This window comes from Lepisosteus platostomus, chromosome 13 (assembly GCF_059453375.1).
Source record: "Lepisosteus platostomus isolate fLepPlt1 chromosome 13, fLepPlt1.hap1, whole genome shotgun sequence".
Classification (NCBI taxonomy): Eukaryota; Metazoa; Chordata; class Actinopteri; order Semionotiformes; family Lepisosteidae; genus Lepisosteus; species Lepisosteus platostomus.
Genome location: NC_142623.1, coordinates 11,529,376 through 11,551,737, shown reverse-complemented (window position 1 = coordinate 11,551,737; position 22,362 = coordinate 11,529,376).

Genomic DNA, 22,362 nt, shown 5'->3' with positions numbered 1-22,362 from the left:
TAGAAGGGTAAGTCAAAGCTAACCCAGGTGTCAGCCTTCTAGCTGAAAATTACATTGAGCACTGGCAATGCGAAAATGAGGATTAAGTTATAAAAGTGGACTCACAGATTGGGTCGTCTCACACTGCGGCTGCCAGATGCTTTCATAAACTGGGAAAAGCTTCAAGCTTATTGCATCTGCGTACATTCAATAGTATTGGCTGTGCTTTTTGAAGGCTCGCACGCTGGTAATTTCACTCCGAAATCTCGCACTTCAAGAGCATCAAAGGAGTATGGACATTACAGTCCTGCAGAGTGAGTGCTACCCATCTTCTCAAGTCCATTTATTTTGCTGTCACGTAATCATGATGCTGCATGTAAATCGCTACCCATGCTAAACCAAATTACTGATTTGAACAGAACACTGGGAACTTGGCTTTCGATAGAATTTTCAGGACATAAAATCATAAGAGATTAGAAATTAAAGCAGACCGTTAGGACTAGCTTGTTCAGTTGCTAGTTAAGTGACCTGAGAATCTCATCGAGCTGTTTCTTAAAGATCTCCTGGAGTCAGATTCAATAACATGGCATGGCTAGGGTGAGTGATTCAGATCCTTCTGTCTATGTAAAGAAGTGTCTAGCGTTTCTGTCTTAAATGCTCCTAAGATCATTTATATGCTTAAAAGAACTTCCCATAATCACAGCAGAGTTATCCATGATTTCCTGAAGACTTGCTCAACAGCAGTATGAAATATTATTGGAAGAATGACGATATCAAGCTGATGCATAAGGCTGAGCTACAAGGTACTGCCATATTTGAGTCTGCTCCTTTTTATCCTTTTTGATGCAGTTCGTACTGCAGATGTCAAGGCTTATGATTTTAATATGGCTAACCTATTTTAATATACTGATGCAGGACAGTATTAAGTACGTTACTGTTAATATTGATGTATACTCTACACTAGCTTCTAAGCCAGACTTCGACCTGAAGAGAGCTTAGACATGAGCAGGCTCGCAACACATTTTATGAGCAGAATTGACCAGGTATGCAAAATGGCAGCATACAAATACAGAAGACGTCAACTCAGGCGAAGGTGTCTACCAAAAGAACACATCTTCCTTTTGCAAGAAATAGCTTCCAAGCAGATGTGCGACATCCAAACAATTCTCATTTCAGTCAATCAGGGAATGGGGCTAATGTGAAGCAATCCTCAGCCCAGGCCAGCTGTTTCCTGCCATTCTTTCTTCCTTGCTGACTGCTTTCTCAGGTCATAAAAGGCACAGCAATATAATACGGGCTCCCTCTCATGACCTTTAAACTTCAAACTCAAGACGTGGATTGGGATATCACTTTCCATAAGTGCTGTACACAATTTCTCCTGTAAGAGCTTCCAAACCAAACTGCTCTCGGTCTCTTCAAATTTCTTCCAAATCTAGCAGTCACAAAAAGGAAATTGCACGCTTTCACTTCTAATATAAAACACTATCTATACAGTCACACTTCAGCACTCTCTCATCAATCCATCAAAATTGTCTTTTTTTCAGGGCATGACCCCTGGCAAAGAGGGGACAAACAAAGAACAGGTATCTAAGAAAGAGCCAACCATGGGCAGAGGCAGGCTGGGGTTTGCTGGGTACATGGAGCACAATTCCCCATGCTTGTGCACCCATTTAGAAAGAGACTAATAAGAAAATCCCTATTGAAAGCTTGCTCACTGCACTAATAATAAACAAAAAAATGTAGTACAGATAATTTACAGAAAATTGCCTAAAAAAGAGCATTAGGAAAATGTGCCTGAGCACTGGTGTTTCATGTAAATGTATCAGAAATTGCCTGTTTTTATGCTGGGTGAGTATCAGTGGAGAATTGCTATCCAACATTGGTGATGCTAACCGTAAGCTTTGTTCATGGTGACCTGTGATGTGATGGGTTCTCTGTGGACTGATGTGCATCTGCCTGTGGGTGTGTCTTTATAAAAGGTGCTGGTGTTTGCTTTAATGACGTTCACTGGATTATGTGTGTGACTGTCTTCATGCATGCTTTGCTGACACCTACTGGCAAATTTATAACTGAAGCAATTAAAATAACAGAACATCAACAACAATTAGCCCAGACTGACACACCGGGGTCCTCATGCTGGTAACTCATTAATTGACCAGGACCCACTACAACCCTGTGCACTTTCAGCTGTGACAGACCAACCCGAGGGCCAAATCTGTTCACTTTCATCAAAGACTGAAGGGACAGGATCCTCAACAGTGGAGAATGTGCACAGTGTTCCACTGCAGTAAAGAAGGAACTATGACATTTCTTTTATGATTTGATTAAAGTCTGCATGAGACTCAGATTCATCCATAATCTTAGACAGCCAATTAAAATATTCACAATCTCTTGGAAGGAGCTAAGTAGGAGTGATGGAGAGATAGAAGAAAAGGCCAATCTATTCCCCCAAAAATATGCAGATTCAAATATGCAGAAATTTGCTCATTATTTAATCTTGGGATCAGAAATCTTTCCAGAAGTCCTTGCATTTGCTATACCAAAGAGGGGAACAAAATAACTTTTGGATGGATCTGTTATCATGATGACCTCTTGTAGGTGCAGAGCAGCCATTAAGAACCAGCTTTCATGCATTCTGATGTGATTAAATTAAAATACTAATTAGCTCCTTCAGTCTAGATTGAACTGTGGTTTAAAAAGACCTTTGATTTTCCCCCTCTTTTCCCTCATTCACTTTCTCTCCATCACAAGTATTCCCAGTGAAAGAAGACCTTTAATTTCAGAAAGAAAAAAAAGGCTTTTAAATAACTGATGCTCTGAGTCTTTCCAGTAAGCAGTGTTCTTAAACCAGAATAGACAGGTGGGGTTTGGGGCATTCACTGCTGGGATTTCAAAATTAATTGCTCGTTAATTTTAATGCTATTTGCTGCTTTAAATGTTAATTGCTTTTCTGAAAGCACTTGCTTCAATTATATGGAGGCTGCTCCACCCGACCAAAACCGTTATTATTTTCATGAGGTCTTTTTTTTTTAAGGCCTTAACTTGTGTATCTGTTTCTGCAGCTCAACAGATGAATCTAACGATGGCTGGTGATGCAAAAATAAAGATGGAACTCATGAAAAGATTGTGTGGTTTGAAACATTAACAGACAGGTTCTGAGAGTGTTGTGCCATGTTCTCAATGCTTGACATGTGGCTGCTTTCCAGGAAGGTCACTTTTCAAGGTGGAATAAGCAAGGAAAAAGGATTTGTACATGATGACCATGTGAAAGAGGACAAAAAAAGATAAAATACCAAAAGGTTTGAGTCCATGAGTTTCTGGTCCCACATCAAACAGGATTAACTAAGGAAATAAAGTATCTCACTCAATAACAGGAACCTTTCAGCAATTGAAATGTTCAAGAAATATTCAAGTTCAGTGATATACAGTATTTATACTCTGAGAATCTATAAAAGAGTGTTCTTTGTTTGGTCTTGTTTACCACCCTGCCTGTATTTGTGTTATGTATTTGTGTGCGAGTCTGGCTGTCTCTCATTTGTTTGGAGGATATCATGTGGGAGGTAACGGGCAAAAACAGACATCCTTTGCTATCAAGGAATGAAAATTTTGATAGGTCTCTAGAAATCATTTCCTCTGGAAGAAGACAGTTTCTGTATATATAGCATCCAGCTGAAACTCTGTGCACAACTCAAAACAGTTAAAAGTATGAACTGCAAGGTTAATTATCCTATACACAGCAGGGACATGTGCCTACAGGTTTCATTCCAACTCAGCTGTTAATGGCCTAAATTAGCTCATTATTGGAACCAATTTAGCAACATTCCCCCAGCTCTTCAGGTGTAGGTGCTTTAAAGAGCCCTAGAAACCTACAGTACCAACACATCAGCCCCCAGCCAGCAGAACTGCCCATTGTGTCAGGATTTAAAAAAAAAAAATCAATAAAAATGTATATCGCTCATTCTGAATACAGTGCATTGCAATTTTTTTTTCATTTTTTAGATTTGTATGCTAAATACAGTTCTGGTGTTCACTAGACCCATGATAGATTAGTAAATTGGAAAGATAATCTTAAAATGAACACCTCTCAGGGCTATGGTGTCACTCAAGTGCAAACAATCATTATGAACTATGGTAATGTACATATTAGCTGCAGCCATTTAAGGATGCTAGAAACCAGAATTGTCGAAACAGATTGGTTGTGTGAATATTAATTAGGCAGATTAAGAGAAATGTAGTCCCTGATGCCTGATATTGTTATTCTATAGGATTTATAAATTACTTAATTTAACAAACAACCTGAAATTGATTAAAATTAAACTGTTCCTGTCTTTTGAAATTTCTGAATTAATGGTTAGCTATAAAACCCACTGAACTTGGGCTCTCAGGACTAGAGTTGCCCGGTCAAAACTGTTCAAAGGGCTATAATTTATTGAAGAAACTGCTATTTCATGCTGTGGAAGCTGAGTCATTGGTGCCATTAAGGTAGACCCTTAATGTTGTTCTTGAAAAAAATATACACCATATTTTAAGAACAAGATCTGATCTTTAACCCATCTTATACTCTGTTGTACTGTAGGTTAGAAGAAGATACGGGGCTCCCATCAGCATCTAAGAGGTACGCACACTATACTTTCAGTAATTGCATTTTCAATATGAAGCTATTAGGTCTGAGGTTAATACATGACTCAAGATTCAACTAAACAGCACATGTCTTTGAATAAAAAAAATGTACAAGAGCAAAACAGAAGTGCTATTAAGTCTGGAAAGTGCTGAGAACACAAGAGTAGGTTTTTATTTGGACTCTAGGCTTGGCGCTGCTGAGATACAGTATGATGAGTGAATTAAAAATGCCAATTGTCACTGAAGGTAGTTACAGAATCATTTTTTTAAAAGGTTAGAATGTTTTTGGGAAAACAGGAACCTTAAGTCCAAGGCTTGGAAAAATTTGGTTCCTTCCAGTGCTTATACAGCCAGCTGTTTACTCAGTTAAATTAACTTTTATGTTAATCAAACATCTGAAAAGCTGGTTGGTACACAGTCCTATAATGAGGTGGATTACAAGGACTGGTGTTTATCTACCCAAGCTTTAAAAATTGCAGGCCTCACTGTTTTCCTTCTTCTTTAGTACAGTATACATGTGCATTATTCAGGCAAACAATGTTGCAATAGTGAGAGATTACATTTGAATTGCATAAACTTGTTGAAAAAATGCAGGCTTCTTTTGAATAGGCGAAACTGAAAATAGTTTCATTGTCTGAAGAAGGATTGAAGTTTGACACTTTCAGTTTTTAGACAGCTTTAAAGATGCTATGTTTATCTCTTTTCCTGGCCTCTTAAAGCTTTCTGTATTAGTCACACAGCATGTGCTAATATGCAATACTAGTTACAGATATCTGTGACTCTTCTTGGACTGTTGACACAATGAAACCAACAAGAGACTAGCAGTGAAAATAATACTGTGGCCTGTGGTTTGTGTAAAACACAAACTGTATTGGAGAGTATTTTAATCTCTTTTTAAAGTCTGTGAAGCATGACTTTGAGCCTGCAGTGCTTTAAAATTGGATTGATGCAAACTAATTAAAGAAATTGTATATGCAGTACAGAATTGATGTGCTCAGTCTAAAGCTATGAAAAATGTTATACATACTGAATTTACAGCTCCTGTACACATTCCCTTTTTGTAAATAACAGGAAAATAAGAATGGCATCTCTTGTCTTTTTTGTTTGTGAATTGAGTTGCTTTGTCTCAAAGATTAAAATACAGAACTAGTCAGACCTTTGTATGAAGATAAAAAGAGTATAGACAAAGTGCAAGCAAATTCAATCAGTGAGCTGCACTGCACTGGAAGTCATAAAGAAACCATGGCAGCACTGTGCAGAAATGTCTCTCGCTCCCCTCATAAAGATTGTTACAGTCAATGAAGACCACAGGCTACCCGTTTTGTAAAATAGAAAACTAATCCTGATGTAACAACATTAAAAGTAAAAATGTCTTTCAGTAACTCTTAAACCGAAACCTTAGTCACTTTGTCCAATACTTACTGTCTTGTTTTCTCTTAAGGAGAAGTGGTCTGTGCAGGACTGGCAGGATGTATCCAATTGTCCTCCTTGCTTGCTGGGATAGGCTCCAGCTCTCCAGTGACTCTGAATTGGATAAAGCCATTAGAAAATGGATGGATGGAAAAAGCTGGTTAATTTGATGACTATGACCCCATGAGTATGAATATCTGCCAAGGTGTTGAAAAACATTAGATACAGGATTAGTAATGTAGAAGCTGCAAAAAAACACGAGAAAGTAGAGTTTGGTAGAACTGGACAAACAACAGGCTGCTGACTTTCAATGTAGACAAGAGAAGAATATACCATGCAGGTAGCAAAAACAAACTATGGAGGCAAAATGAGAAGAAGGAGGTGTGAAGAACATAGTTCTAAAGAAGTTTTGTTTATGTGATGGTATTGATACACCATATCCACCTTCTAGACAAGGTGGGTAAGCAATAAGAAAGGCAAACAGAAAGTTGTACAGTATAGTTGAATGCATTGGATTTAAATCAAGGGATGACACAGTATTTTAATATTCTACAGTCCCCTAGTAACACCTGTTTTAGAAAACTGTGTGCAGTTATTCTGGTATTTCTGCTCAGGAATAAGCTCTGAGAAGAGCAGCCACATACAACCACATGAATTCCTAGACCCATAGGAATGAGCTACTCTGATTGGCTAAAAGAAACCTCATTTGTTCTTGGACAAAGAAGAATTATAAGTCCTAATGAGATCATGTTTTGGCCATCTGAATCGGACCCTCACAGGCCTGGACAAAGTCAACCCAGTGAACTTCAGAATCAACATTGAAACACAAGGAAGTACATTAAGAACTGTGAAAACAAAACACTTCTTTACATAAAGGGCTGTGGGAATGTGGAACTAGCTACTGTACTCAGCCATGTCAATGAAACCAAAATCTTGGCTTTTTTCAAAAAACCTTCAGACGAGATCCCTTGATTAATTAGCTACTGTTAACTAACCACATGGCCTCCTCTCTTTTGTAGCTTTTTAAATTCTTAACTAGAAACCAGATTTGAATATTTAGATTTAGCTTCCCAAATCTAATTTTGTTCCTTTCTTTTTTGGAGCATTTCTTTCCTTTCAACTTGGTGCAGAGTATCTGAGTATCAAGCATGAACGGATTTGGATCCATAGTCAATGTGCTAAAAAAATGATTTTTCAATTTCAATTTCGTAAACACTCATGTGGGTGTCTTCTTTTTATTATATATCTGAAACATAAAAAGAACTAAATAAAATGGAAGATTAATAACATGCATGCCTGGCTTGTGGACTAGAACTTCAAAAACAGTACAGCCAGTGATCTCAACTAGATTTCAATTTGTTAGATTTTGCTTGTTAAGCAACTAATGACCTGTCCAAAAAAAACATTTATGCATGAAAAGAGACATTCAACTTCCAGTTTAAATCTAATTATTTTGGACTGCTTATTGCAATAACAGTGTCAAAGACCTGTACTGTTCTATTAATAACAGACAGAAGTATTTTCTGAATTTTGAAATACACAAGTCAATATTTTTTGCATAAACATTTTAGCTAGCACACGTGAACCAAAGGCTCGATAGAAGCAACACACATTATTTCTGATGCACCAAAATCACTTAAGAGAAAGAATAGTCATATACTGTATATATATAGTCATATAGTCACACCCGGGCAGTTCTGCACCAGGTCCAATTCATTCTTCTTTCCCAGTCATTGGAGGTCAACCTGACAGAGCAGAGCATAAATGAAAGTGGAAGTCCAGTGGACAGAGAGGGGACGGTCTTATGTATATAATACACAATTCCCCATCGTCTTAACTTTTGGAGAAAAAAGGCAACTTATGAAAAAGTTTAGCTACTGTTGGGCCCACAATCCACCACAAATCTCATATCCTGGCTCAGAATATCGAAGGCCTCCTGCCAGGCAGGATCAGACCCACTTTCCAAGAAGCCGACAATCCAGTGACAGTGCTGAATTCCTTTTCATCACAATACCAGCATGTGGAACTCGGCAGGTGTCTGACAGTTCCTTGACATTGAGAATGCATTTGCGCAGAAGTGGTGGCGAGGAGAAAAAAAAAAGCTACTGTTTGTTCTGCAGAAACTGCGATGCGGACTAACAAGATCAAACTACAGCGCACAGCAAAACCTGCACAACGGTGTAAACCGTTGATTTCATTACTTACTCCTGCTGCACAGTGCATTCCTGAACGCACGCACACACGTCTGGTCTGACCCCTTGTTTCTTCATCATCACCCTGAGTGTTTCAAAAAGCTGGTGAATCAAAGATGTTTGTGTAGCAACTGTATATCCAGCCCTTTTCATAATTCTTTACTCGACAACATGCGTAGAACTGGTGCACTACTTTCATCAAGTCAAAAACTCTCTGCTGAATTATAACACCAACAACCCAGGCACAGGCATCCTATTGCCAGATGTGTCCATAAAGCACAGGAAACAGAATTAGAAAAGTTAAGTGGAAACGAGTTATAGCTTAAAAAGGCTTTTAAGAAGTTTTATAGAACTTATAGAAAAAAATAGAAATATAAGTACTGTATATAATTACCCAGAAAATGCTAGAGGGATTCGATCTCTCTGCTGGCATCTCAAAATGCCAGAGATTGCCCAGGAGAAGATGGAGACTATCTCTGGGGAAAGTGAAGCCTGGTCTGATCTGTTCAGCTCAACAAGAGTTAGCGGTTAAAAAAATGGATGGATGGAAGTTCAAAATGGCATTTTATGAACAAAAGCTACCCAACCAACAATGTTATCATGAAAACAAAAACATAGATACAGTTATAAAAGAAACAAACACATTTGGCCCATTATCTATTTTACTTTTATTTTGTTTAGCAATCATTTGCTCCAAGGATCACAACTAGTTCACAAGAGACCACAAGAAGCCAGGATATAAACTCAGAAAATATAGCAGGGTAGCTAGTCCCATACTTCGAGAGCCCTCTATGCAAAGACGTGTCTCCTATTTTGGTAACCTAGGTCCAGAATCCAGCTCCTTTTACCAGTCATAAAATAAACAGCTGATCCTCCACAACGCCCTTACCAGAGAAATCTCAACTGAAGGAAACCAACTGAACATTCGGAACACCGTTGGACATTTCCATACACGATTGTGCTTTTCCAACCATGTAATAGAATACAGGCGACTCTCATATGTGTTCATTGTAATTTAACCTGGTGCCAGTTAGAGGAGGATGGGCTCCCCCTTTTCAGCCTTAGTTCCTCTCAAGGTTTCTTCCTACTTTAGTCTAAGGGAGTTTTGCCTTGCCACTGTCATTCACTGGGGGTTCAGGCCCAGGAATCTGTAAAGCTGCTTTGTGACAATGTCCATTGTAAAAAGCACTATACAGATAAACACTGAACTGAACTATTTTTAGTTCTAAATGCACTTCTATGTAGTTTATACTTGTAATCTGTGGTTTATGTTTCAGTGTTCATATGATCAACTTTATCAAGTCCCTTGAAGAATACGAATACTTGAAATAGATTCCCCCACAATCTTCTTGAGGATCTAATCGAGAATCTTGTTTGAGATTAAAAATAAACAGTTCTTTTAGCCTGCCAGTGCAGGAAACGCCTTGTAAATTATTCCTGTAGTAACATCCGTTTTGTATCTGACACAAATAATACACAATATTCTAAGTAAGGTCTTGCAAGTATATTGTACAATATTAACATACAATTCCCCATTTTAAATACTACAATTTTAACTAAATATTCTAATTTTCCATTTGCCTTTTATTGCTTCTCTAGATGAAGAGGTATCATAAATTCCTCAATTTTCCTCATAAATACCTTCTTCACACTCAGTTTCTTGTTTTATAATTGTGGTTTATGTTCTGCTACCTACATACTGTACAACACCCAGCACCTGTCTACATTAAAAGTCATCTGATCAGTACAATATTTAAATTTATAAGGAAGTATTTTTGAAGTACTGAATTTTAATTTAGAACACAATTTTTCTTTGCTTTAAAACCATAATTTTAAACTATCAAAATGCTCGTCTTGGTTTCTTCAGAAAAAACAATTAAGAAATATTCCATTGACTTGGAATGCTGCCGTTTTTATTATACACCAGACTGATGTTGTAGCTCATTTCAATTAAGAGCTGTATGGGTGCTCTAAGATAGCATTCTGAAATTCCCAAATTGAGTAAAGCATATTCCTGTATTTACTGAGTTATGAAACATCGCCCATCACTGCTTCAAGATAATTGTGGGGAATTGCAATGAAAGTCATGTTTCAGGAAAAGAATTGTTCCAAAGAGGTTCTTCATTTTACACTCATTAAATACATAAGTAAGTTATTTGATTTAGGAAATTTCAGATCTGTTTTATTGTGATATTTTAAGAACTACCAACTGGAGAGATGGTGTAAGTCTGTGAACTAGTGACTAATGAATATGCATTAAAATACAAAATACTATAAAAAGACTTTTAGCTCCTGGTGCTGTTTTTCCAAGGCATTCCGTAATTTTCCCCAAGGAAGGAAGGGTTTGAAAGGGGGGCACTAGGAATGGCAATTTGCATAGAAACCAATCTCACAGGACTTGTAGATACAGAAGCAGGACCAAGATCCAGAGACTACTGGACAGCTGGGACCAAGCCCCTCTCCACAGCTTTGGCTGATGTGGCTGGCGATGTCTTCAGAACAATCTGTAAGTGATTTTCTGTAACAAAGATTTACAAGAACCATCCATCTGCTCTTTTTAAGACGGAATCTAAGCTATACAGCTTTTGAAACTGTCAAATCGCTGCAAGTCATTAGCAATCTGTTGCCTTCTGTGATGCACTGGCAGGGTAACATTCTTGGATGTGGTGGCAAAATAAATCAAACGAAACCGTACAATACAAAGGAATACTTTTGGCGGACATACTGTATTTCTTCTGGTAGTTACAGAGTTTCTTCTTTTAGTCTTGACACAGTTCACATCTTCACCTGCAGGCAAAGGTAAATAAGATGCAGAAAACAGATGCACAAGTGTGTAAATATACTGTACATGTAAATGGGAGACTGCATTAACTGGCTGTACAAAGTAAACTAAGGTTACAAATGAAAGAAGGGCATTTGGATCACCAACACCATTTGGTAGTTACTGTACTAGATAAGTCATCTGATGATCTAATCCAGCTGTAAATATGGGTATTTCTTGGGTATCCTTTTTTTTTACCATATTTAAACACCATTTTATGTCATTTTTTACTGCACCTCCCCACAATATTTATCCTCTAACTTCCTATATGACTTTCTTTGCATCAGACCCATTTGAAAGTTTTTTAAAATAGGAATAAAAAAAGTATCATTTTATCCACCATCTTGTATCAGGACTGCCCCCATCCTGAAACAGAGCCGAAAAGAATAATGTACGAGCTTGCATTTATTTTTTAAATTGATGATCCTTGTTCGAATTATTTCTACAATTTCATACCAATACTCAAACATAATGCAATGCAATTTCAGCATCAGTTTCTCAGCACAGCTTTCTGCTATTATGATGTTTTTTTGCTCATGGTGAATTGGATCTTTCGCCAGTCATCATGTGTGGAGCCTTTCTTTTCTTCAGGAAAGGACTATTCCTCTGACTGCCAATATAATTATTATTAACACTAGCAAATGCTCCTGAGACTATACTGCTCTAAATACAATGAGCCAGAGGGAATGAAAACATTACCCCACACCATGGTTAGATTAAAAACACTGTCTAACTCATCTTTTTTTATTATTAAAAATGCATAATGCAGCAAACCAAGCCAGCTCTAGTTGCTTGGTTTGCTAGTAGAGGTTTTTGAAACTATTAATACATTTTAGACATATAAAGTATCTATCACTGAATTAACATTATTAAAGAAGTGTGATTACATTTGCTGAAACTCAGATACCTACTGTACCTGTTCTCCACTCAACAAATCGCTGTCTTGTTAAGCAGCTAATTATTCTTAAATTAAAAATTGGAATCCTTCGTTTGTTAAGAGCAAATTTCTACAGCAGCCCCGTGTATAATTCAATATTAACTTCATACTTCACGTTCTATTAACACTTATCCAATTCAGGGACACAATGGCCTGGAGCCTATCCTGGAAGGCTATGGCACAAGGTGGGATACACCTGGACAGGATGCCAGCCCATTGTATGGATTACACATACAGATACACATACTCAGAGCAGGGCCAACTTGACAGAATCCAATTAACCTATCAGCATGTCTTTGGATGGTGCAAGGAAACTGAAGCACTTGCAAACTCCAAGCTGATAGAACCCAGGAACTGAACGCAAGGCATCATGTGACATCCTCTGATAAGCCTCTTTTTTCAAGCTGCTATACTAATCATAGACGCATTAAAATGTTCTACTTAAGCACAAATGCTAATTAAAGCTTGGAAAAGGCACAGGCATGTTAATTAGAAAGATGGCAAATCATGAGAAAAACATAAAATGAAAAAAAAATACTATTGCGTGGTAATGCTAGAGGACCGTGCTGTTCTCTATTTGAAAGTTACTTGATTTTTTTTATAAATGCATTTTTATTTTGCAGTAGCAATTTTCTTAGTATAGTATTTTTCATTTTTTCTATACCCATATCTGTTGCGAGACTTTCTGGTTGTGGTCCTGCTGTAAATGTTTCTAGGTATTGCAGAGAGAAGATTAGCTTCTGGGAGTTTCGCTCCAAGTCAGTTTTGAAGCCTGAAGACAATGTGGATTACTCAAGTGAAGCCTGGCATTTCCTCTTGTTATACGAGTGCCATTCTCCCAATCCTTGGCACATGAAGGACTATTCTACCCTCTTCTGGAACCAGGGGTTCCAGTTACAGTTATTGTTTCCAGTTTCCAGATTCCTCACACCTGTTTTGTGTTGCAGCTAAACTGATAGTCATGTAATTAACAATAGCTCTTCAGTGAAGGTTTAATATAATCCATCAATTCTAGCTCTTTACAGTATGTTGTTGAATGTTTTCTTTAAACTATTAAAGTTTCTGAGTAGCCTACATTCTCCAAACCAGCTTCGGAGTAACCTGGTAACCTGAGAAAGTCCCAGTTAAGCTGTATAATCAGCTGAAACCTAGGCTGAAACTGAAGACAGTGACAACAGTGGTTCTGACATCTAGAACAGGGAGGTTCTATACTGGATAGTATGAGCTCCTAACCAATCGTCTTCCTTTGCTCTCTGGTTGTTTGCTGCTCCCTAAATGTCTTCATGATGCTTCCTGAAGAATCCCATTGTGTTTGGCTTCAACAAGTCTGCAAGGAAGGGCCAGATTCTTCTCTTTGTGACTTTGAAGAGTTTCCTTGGATTGACCAAATATCTCAGACAATACTGAAAACTCACCTCAATCTCCCCTTCTTGGGATAAAAAAAAAATCAGCATTCTTATTCTTTGTCATTCCTTTATACTGTACATGAAACCCCATGGACTCTTTTTTTGACAGTGGGACAGGAGTACACAATTAAAATGATGAAAAAATAGCACAATATTCCAAATGAGGGATAGCTAGTATATTGTCTAGTTTCAGTACAGCTTGCTCTGTTTAAAATCATCATTTTCATGTATTCAAAGACTTTCCTATTGCTTTCCTGCATGATCTAAATCAGGACAAATCAAAATGAACAACAAAGTCAATTTAATTTCTCAAAATTCTGGATTGCTCATTTGAAATACATGAGGTTGAGGTCCTTCAGTGTTTCACCACATTAACCACTGCTGGGCTATATTTTGCAATTGGAATAAGTTTAAAATTCATACTAGAAACGAATCTCTCAGTATTGGAAAGACACAAGGTATCTTACCTCAGACATTTTACCAACGTGAATTGACTTCTTTTACAAGGAGCTCCTTATGGTGAAAGAATAATAAGACTATACTGTACATGTCACAAAGACACATCCACAAAAACTTACTCACTTGAATCCTAGATTCGTTGTTGTCATAAGATTCATCGCCGGCAGACAAAGTGTGTGGATCAAGAAGAAGGGACACAATTACCAAAAGACACAATGGAAACATGCTTAAGTTTGTCCATGAACATACTGTAAGCCTCATCCGTGTTAATAATGTGATTGCAATGTGTGCCTTACCTGTAACATCTCAATCAAAAGAGTGTGAGTCTTTTGTACAGTCAGCATTATTGACCTCCTGCTTTAAGTCTATATAGTGTAGCAAAGATTCACTTTGAAATTGGCTCGACATGAATACGTGGGAGGGGTATTATGTATAAATGTGATGTAATTGGCTGGACATGAACACGCGGGAGGAGTATTGTGTTTACATGTGCTGTAATTGGCTGGATCTAAGCACATCAGAGGAGTATTGTGCTTAAATATGGTTCTGTGTCCTGTGTTAGTTTTAGGGGAGAAAGAAGTAGTTAGGAATGAATGTTAAATTGCAGATGGAGAGCTGAGGTAATAAGTGGAAAATAAGCTTTACTTTTTGGAGGCTTCCCAAGCACGATCATAAAACAATTCATTTCACCATTGTATATTTTTTAGACACTTGACATTATTCTTTTCCATTTACTGCCATGCCATGTCATGCTCCTAAACTGGTCTGAAGTTCATATTTCAAGTTGAAGATATTGTAACGCATACGGACGACAGGCACTGTGTAAGAGCCGGCTAACCAGAGCAGTGACGTCGCCGTCCTTCCCTGTAATAGCAGGACCACAGCCGCTGGGCTGTGGAGAGATCTCTCTTTAGCTCAACAAGCTGGGTCCCTGTTGAGAGATGCCGGAGGCCCGGGCTCACGGGCTCACGTCCCCCACGGTGTGGGACCGACCTGTGTAGGCAGAAGGTAAGGGCGCCCACCTGAACCCCCGTTGCGTTACAATATCATAACAGCTCAACCCTGAGCTTTTGCAGTTCCCTTCAGAAGGGAAACCACATCATGGACAGAATTAAATACTAGAATACAGGCATAACAGAGATCATAGGATGAAAACACTGTCTCTGGTTTCCACTGTAGGAACATCAGTGCAGATAAGAGAAACAACCTGGGAGCAGAGAACTGCCTCCTGGACTCACCTATGCTCAGTAGTACCATCTTGTGGAGAGCTGAAGCAACTACAGCTTCATATTGAACTTCGACTTGCAAAACTCCTCCGTCATATCAAGAGACTTTACTGGAAAGGACATCTGGACCGATCATTGTAAAAAAAAATTAAAAATTGTAAAAAAAGACATGTAATACCATTAATGTATGTATTGATGGTTACTCCCTGCTCGGGTGATTTATTCGGTTGAAAAATTTACAATTCTTACACCTATAAGTCCTATTTTGGTAGAGCCATGGTCACTGCAGACCTGTCATGGGGCCACCAGCCACGATCTGACGTGGCCGAGTTGCACATTGTGTCTTTGGGTTGCTCATAGGCTGTAAGTGGACACCTGGGCACACACAACACGTAAAGTTCTACAATTCTGTTTCTTCTTTGTCCCCCAGGCCTTACTAGCACGTGTTAGAGCTGCAATGTGTTCTACACTTCTCCTTTCTGCAACAATGGAGTTGAGGAACACTCTCTGCTCTTTTCCCCTTCCAGGTGAGACCATGTATGCCGATGCAGTTACTTTGTTTTCAATGCAGTCAGCTCTTACAGCAATGAGCACACGGGACTCACACAGGTTTAAAATTCCAAAGCTTGAATTTGAGCCACAACGCACGTTACTATTAACAAGTAAATACGTCTTTCAAACAAAACACGTTGTAAAGAGGAGTTTCCTGTACTGTACGTAACGCTTTCAGCGTAAATGCCAAAAGCGGTCTCCCAAGTAAGCTTCAGTTTCCCAACAACCGATAATGTAAGTGTAAGTAGTGTTAAGACTATAACAATGAAAAACGTTTTTTTGCAATTTAGTGAAACAACTACAGTAAACGAGATTCTGTTTTGCTCAGTGTCTTATTGTCTCGGTATATCTCAGAATGGCACGAGGGCAGCGCTTATTTCCAAAATTGCACTTCTGTAGAACTACATGTACTGTGCGCTCCTACTCTAAATCCTGAAACCTTCTCCAAATGTCACATCGGGCTCTTCATTAATCGGTGCTTTTACTTATGAAAATGAGTAAGCAGCCAATTGACGCTTTTAACGAGAATGCAAATTAAGACATTTACCTGTGAAGTGCACTGCAAATTATCTGAATGAAAAAATCTGAAAGGTGGATTTCAGTGCTTTGTGGGCGCAGAATAAGACGAACAGTTTCCATTCCCCGTTGCTTAGTATAGCGATGTACGGTACAGTAGAGGGGTATTTTTTTTTTTCAAACTTATGCGTGCTTTTACTGAAGGTTCTTCCGTTAGTTTAATTTGCTTGTTGTGTCAGTCCGTAGTCACTGGTAAAAACAAGCCGTGTACAGTACATGAAAAACAATTTGAAAGATTTAAGCTTAAACATCTGCTTCTTGCCTTTACGCTCTGCACCTCATTAGGCTGTTTCTATAGTCAGCCTGGTCATGTGGTGTAATACGCTACCACAAACGACAGGACTTGCGAACTATACTATATGTACGGTTACAGAGGTAAGCCCTGGCAGCCCGCATATTAAACAAGTGCAAAGTGTAATATTGTACACTCAGAAAGCAGCTGCCTGAATTTTACTTTAAGCAAAATTGTATGATCATATTGCACCAGTCTTAGTGGCTCTATGTTGTATCCCTGTGGAGTTCACATTCAAATTTAAAATGCTGCTTGTAATATTAAAGGCTTTGAGGCTTTAAGGTTGTAGGAGTGTGGAACAAGCTACTCAGTAATGCTGTTGGAGCCAATACCCTGGTTTCTTTCAAGAAATAGCTGTCCTCGCATCAGTTAACTACTAATTACCAAAATGAGCTATATGTGTCAAATGGCCTCTTCTTTTTTTTGTGACCATTCTTACTGTATGTTCTTAATTCACAGGACTACAGCAATGCTCTTTCACCACAGTACAGTGTCTTGCAAGTGTTTAGATCCTTACAAAGTTCTCCCATTTTTTTCCTTTAAAGCTGGAAGTCATTACACTTTGAAGTAGCCACTATTATTTGTTACAGCCACAACGCGATGCATTCAAACCGAAAAACAAAAAGAAAGAAGTAAATATATCATGTGAAAGTAAAATGGAAAAGTCATAAATGCGTAAGTATTAATAATAATAATAATAATTGCTTACACTAATATAGCGCTTTTCTAGACACTCCACTCAAAGCGCTTTACAGGTAATGGGGACTCCACTCCACCACCACCAATGTGCAGCATCCACCTGGATGATGCGACGGCAGCCATAGTGCGCCAGAACGCTCACCACACATCAGCTATCAGTGGGGAGGAGAGCAGAGTAATGTAGCCAGTTCATAGAGGGGGATTATTAGGAGGCCATGATTAGTAAGGGCCAATTGGAAATTTGGCCAGGACACCGGGGTTACACCCCTACTCTTTTCGAGAAGCGCCCTGGGATTTTTAATGACCACAGAGTCAGGACCTCGGTTTTACGTCTCATCCGAAGGACGGCGCCTGTTTACAGTATAGTGTCCCCGTCACTATACTGGGGCATTAGGACCCACATGGACCGCAGGGTGAGCGCCCCCCGCTGGCCCCACTAACACCTCTTCCAGCAGCAACCTTAGTTTTTCCCAGGAGGTCTCCCATCCAGGTACTGACCAGGCTCACACCTGCTTAGCTTCAGTGGGTTGCCAGTTGTGAGTTGCAGGGTGATATGGCTGCTGTATTCAAACCCATTGAGCATCTACATTAATTTAGGGCCAGGTAAAGGTTTATTCTATCCTGAAAGGTAAAAAAAAGAAACACGATGTTTCGGCTGTGCAACACTCAGCATGCCTGCTGTCAAGCCATGGAGGTGGCAGCATTATGTTCAAGTTCTGCTTCTCATCAGCAGAGACTGGGAATCCTGGCGAGACCAGATAAACATAGATGGCAACATACTGTAGATGAAGCAAAGTATCCTAGAGGAAAACTTGCTTCAAACCTTACACTGGGACAACAATTCCCCTTTCAACAGGACAGTGATCTACTGTACACGGGAGTTGGTAGAATCTTATCCAGAAGACTTGGAGCTGTCATTGTTGTCAAAGCTTGTAAATATCACAGAGTTCACAGTTAACACAGTCAATCATCATGCATTGTTTTTTTTTCTTTAGTTTTTTGCTGCAATTTGCTATAAATTATCTCCTCTTAAGATGTCTTTAGTCTGTGCATTCAGGTTGTGAACACAATATTGTATTTAATAAAAATGTGGATGCAGCATTGTAAAAAGTGTACCAAATGGAACACCATAAAACAGGTTACTTTACAAGACATACTTTTACAAGGCACTGTAAATCCTCCAGAGAACCTTTGGGCTCTGAGCTCTGACAATTCTTTGTGCATTATATGCAGATGTACTATAAATAACAGAAATGAAAACAGTTTTTCTGATAAAGAATGCGTTACATTCTCCTATAGCTGCTTTACCTGATGATTATCAGTAGTGTCACTTCTGTATCGCTCTGCAGGACCAGTGTCTTGCTCAAGAAGAAAGGAGTATCGCTTATATAGAACAGTACTGAGAAGGCCCATTTACAGTTCTCAAGTACAAAATGAAAGTCAACACAAGAGCATGATGCAGTTTGCTATGCCACCACACTATCACTATGTTAAGCTGTAATCCATACTTAATCCATGAATATATTTAGGGAATCCATTCAATGACTGACCAGGTTAATTCCTGACATTAAATCAATGTCATGCACAGACTGATTCAGGGAATGGAATCTGTTAAGATTTAAATTAAGGAGACTTCAAGGGTACTTGATCCAACTATTCAAAATTCTGAAAGATAGTGAGAAATTCCAATCCAGGGACAGCATCAGCATCACGCGTTAGACAAGGGGTCATACCCATGAGTGGAGATTAATAGGAAATGCAGTTCAGGATTGATAACAGGAGGCACTTCTTTATGACAGGTGTCGGGCTGAAGCTATTCTTTCAACATGAAACTTGAACACCTTCGACACCTTCAGGAAATGGTACTGTAGGTTGAGATAAAAAAATTGGTAGCGCACCACAGAAGATTAACAACACCTGAATGACGTCCTCTTACCTGCAACCTGCTCTGCATTCTATTCTGGGGAGGAAGACAAAACGTGTTATCCCAAACAACAATGCATTTTAATTATGTTACCTGCTCAGTAGAGTAATAAAATTGTAGAAGCTATTCATTTCTCCCAACTGGAGCGACATCCAATTTCTCTAATCAGTCCCATTCCATTTGACATTTGACTAGTTTTTATTTTGTTAATCCCTTTGACACCTATGTTTATATATATCTATACTTCATTAGAACGAATGAACCGTTCTCTTAGTGCAACAAAACTTGCATTATGACTGCCAGGGTGCCAAGAGTCTTCTAATAAAGCAGATGTCATTTAGATGTAAATTCATATTGTTCTTTCCATTTTCTCTCGCCTGCCACAATATTAATCATGAGTAACCAGGGCTGGGACTGGTGCTTGAGAATGGAAATTAAATTTGTATTCAGATTTCTCCTGGTATTAATCCTGCCTTCTAGTTTTAATAAATTGATGAATAGAGCACAGTGAATATAGAACACAAATTGTATTCAGCTTGTTAGGATTAAACAAGTGACGGTGGCTTCACTGTCTTGATGAATGTTGACTCTGACGCTTACTTCGTTTTTCCTGCCTTTATTGATGTGTTTTTTAATCACACTGGCAAGCGAAGGCAGCACAAGTAAGACATAGAACAGTAAACAACACACATATAGTGAATATTTGCCAAGATGAGGGTAAAGGAGGACAAACCGCAATGCATCTGAATCAGAACATGTTAAAGGCTCCTGAGGTGCTTAGCCAGTCCAGGTGCCCTTTCGGAGTGAATGGTGTCATTAAGCATCCCTCAATGAGAGCACAGAACCTACGTCTTGATGGATTCTGCACAATGGTTACAGTCCCACTTCAGTCTGGAAGTATGGTTTTAAAGTCACCCCAAATTATGATTAAAAAAGCAGCCACAAAAGAAACATTTTCTTTTATACTGTGTTTTCATTATTCAGGGAAGAATAATAGCAATCGAGAGCAATGAATCATTATTAACAAAAAAAACTATTTTCACAACAGAGATGCCACTTCCTTAAAATGGGCAGTTGTAATAAACCTTTTGGGACAATTAACAAATCCCAAGTGGTCAATAAAAAGGAGCATGGTATAGAAGCAAGGGTTACTATAGCACTAAGAATTTACTAACCCAGTCCACCTCTGTCTCTCCATGGGGATTTCAAACTGCTCTTAGAACAGCTTGGCCAGTGAATTCAACATTCACGTTAAAAATCTTGAGAATTAAACTACTGTAATATTCCAACAAAATGTTTGATGAAGCTAAGTTTATGACAGTCACTCTGTGTCTAGATGTCTCCAAGAATAGGGATGTATGAGACAGATTTAACTTACAAGGTAGACCATAACAAATGTTACAGATGTATTTTAATCCTGATGTTTTTTATTTTTGTGATCCACTAACAAATGATCAGCCATTTGTATCAAGGTATGTTGAATCATGTATATACAATTACTCTTATTGAACTTGCTATGCATGCTGTTGCACTATTAAATTGTATATTTTGAGTCCAACTGGGAAACTGTGCCAATATTGCTTTGTTTTTTTATTTTGTCCAATTGATTCCAAGTAGCACAGGCACAGTGGTTAGCATTTCTACCTCATGTGTGCCCTGGAAAGCACTGGTATCCTGTCCTAGGTGTATCCTGCCTTGCACCCATTGCTTGCTGGGCTAGATTCTGGCTTCCCCAAGACCCCATATGGGATAAAGCATTTGGAAAATGGATGGATAGATTCCTAGTAGCCATGAATGCACTCAGCAATTTATTGTTTCAATTTCTAATTGTACCAATAAATTCAACCATTACTTCAGTGGGAAGATGTATGAGAGCTTTTTGCTCTCCATGCTCTTGAGGTGAAGCAGTAACGTTGGTCTCTCTTGTTTTATCATTCCGCTATCATTTGTAATAGGATATAGCAGCGACTTTGGTCACTGGCTGTTCCTGGAATACACAAGGAGCTACAGATATTGCCAGAAGGGAATATTGGTCAAATGTTACAGTTGAAGGGAGTCCTCAGTTTGGCCAGGGTGCTTGAAACACTTAAAAAATCCTACAGCAAGATGACAAAGTAAAATAGACTCCTGCATTGAAGCCATAGGAAAAAGATAGGCCATTAAGTAAATGGTCAATGAGAGCTGCGTCTGTCCATTTCTGTCTATTGCCCCAGCACCCTGGTCTTGCAATGTGAAAGGAAGCCAGTAGTGTGACTGTATGATTTCTGGAAGACCTACATCTGTTTCTGATCACCTCATTCCTGATTAAGTCACTTTGATCATTCCTATTTACAGTACTTCGACACAGAATGAATTCAGTTTTCAAGCTGATTTTGATGTTGTGCACGGGGCTGAATTCTTCCTATGTTAATCAGCCTACTTAAGGGCATCTGATAAGTATCATCATGATTATAGTCATGAATGACGATAATGAAGTTGAATATGAAGGAAGTCTATGACAAGGGGGACAATAAAAATAAGCAGAATGGATCTGAGCTGTTGAGAAGGGTGTAGAGATTTTCTCTCCTGAGCCAATAAATCAAGAGAGTGAAACATTTGCAGAAAGGATGATTAAAAAAAACATTACACTGAAAAGAAAAAAATGTTTAAAAAAATCTTGTGGCAATCCTGTGTCCTATTTAACAAGAAATGCCATCATGATGAAATAACATCTTTAATGTTTCTGTTCCAAGTACAATGTTTTCCAAGATCTCAGAACACAAGACCCCCCCTGCTTCTCCCTCTCAGAAGATTAGTCTCATTTGCCTAATTTAAATTGATGCTGATATTTCAATCAACTCTGCTCAGGTTGAAAGAGCAATGCCTTCAATCAGCTTCTGTCATTTGATCACTGTAATTACCCCTGTCTTGACATCTGAGGGGTTTTTCTTGCTTTTTCAGTGTATTGCGAGTGATTTGAATATGTGGACATTGGCTTTCTGTGTCATAGCAGACAGGAACACAAGAAACTGAATTAAACAGGGGTTTTAGGACCGCAAAATGATATCATAGACAAATTGAAAATACATTTAGCATGACCTAATCTATTGTGTTTGGACATCATAATGGCAGAATATGATTACTCCACTGTGTATGATTAAATATGAATGCAATTAACATATAGTAAAATTGTTGAGCAAGTAAAATAAATGAGTAAACAATACCTCCTCACTGCCTGCTGCTATCTGTGCTTGAATAAAAGGCTTTGGTAGTGAATTAATTAAGTCAGC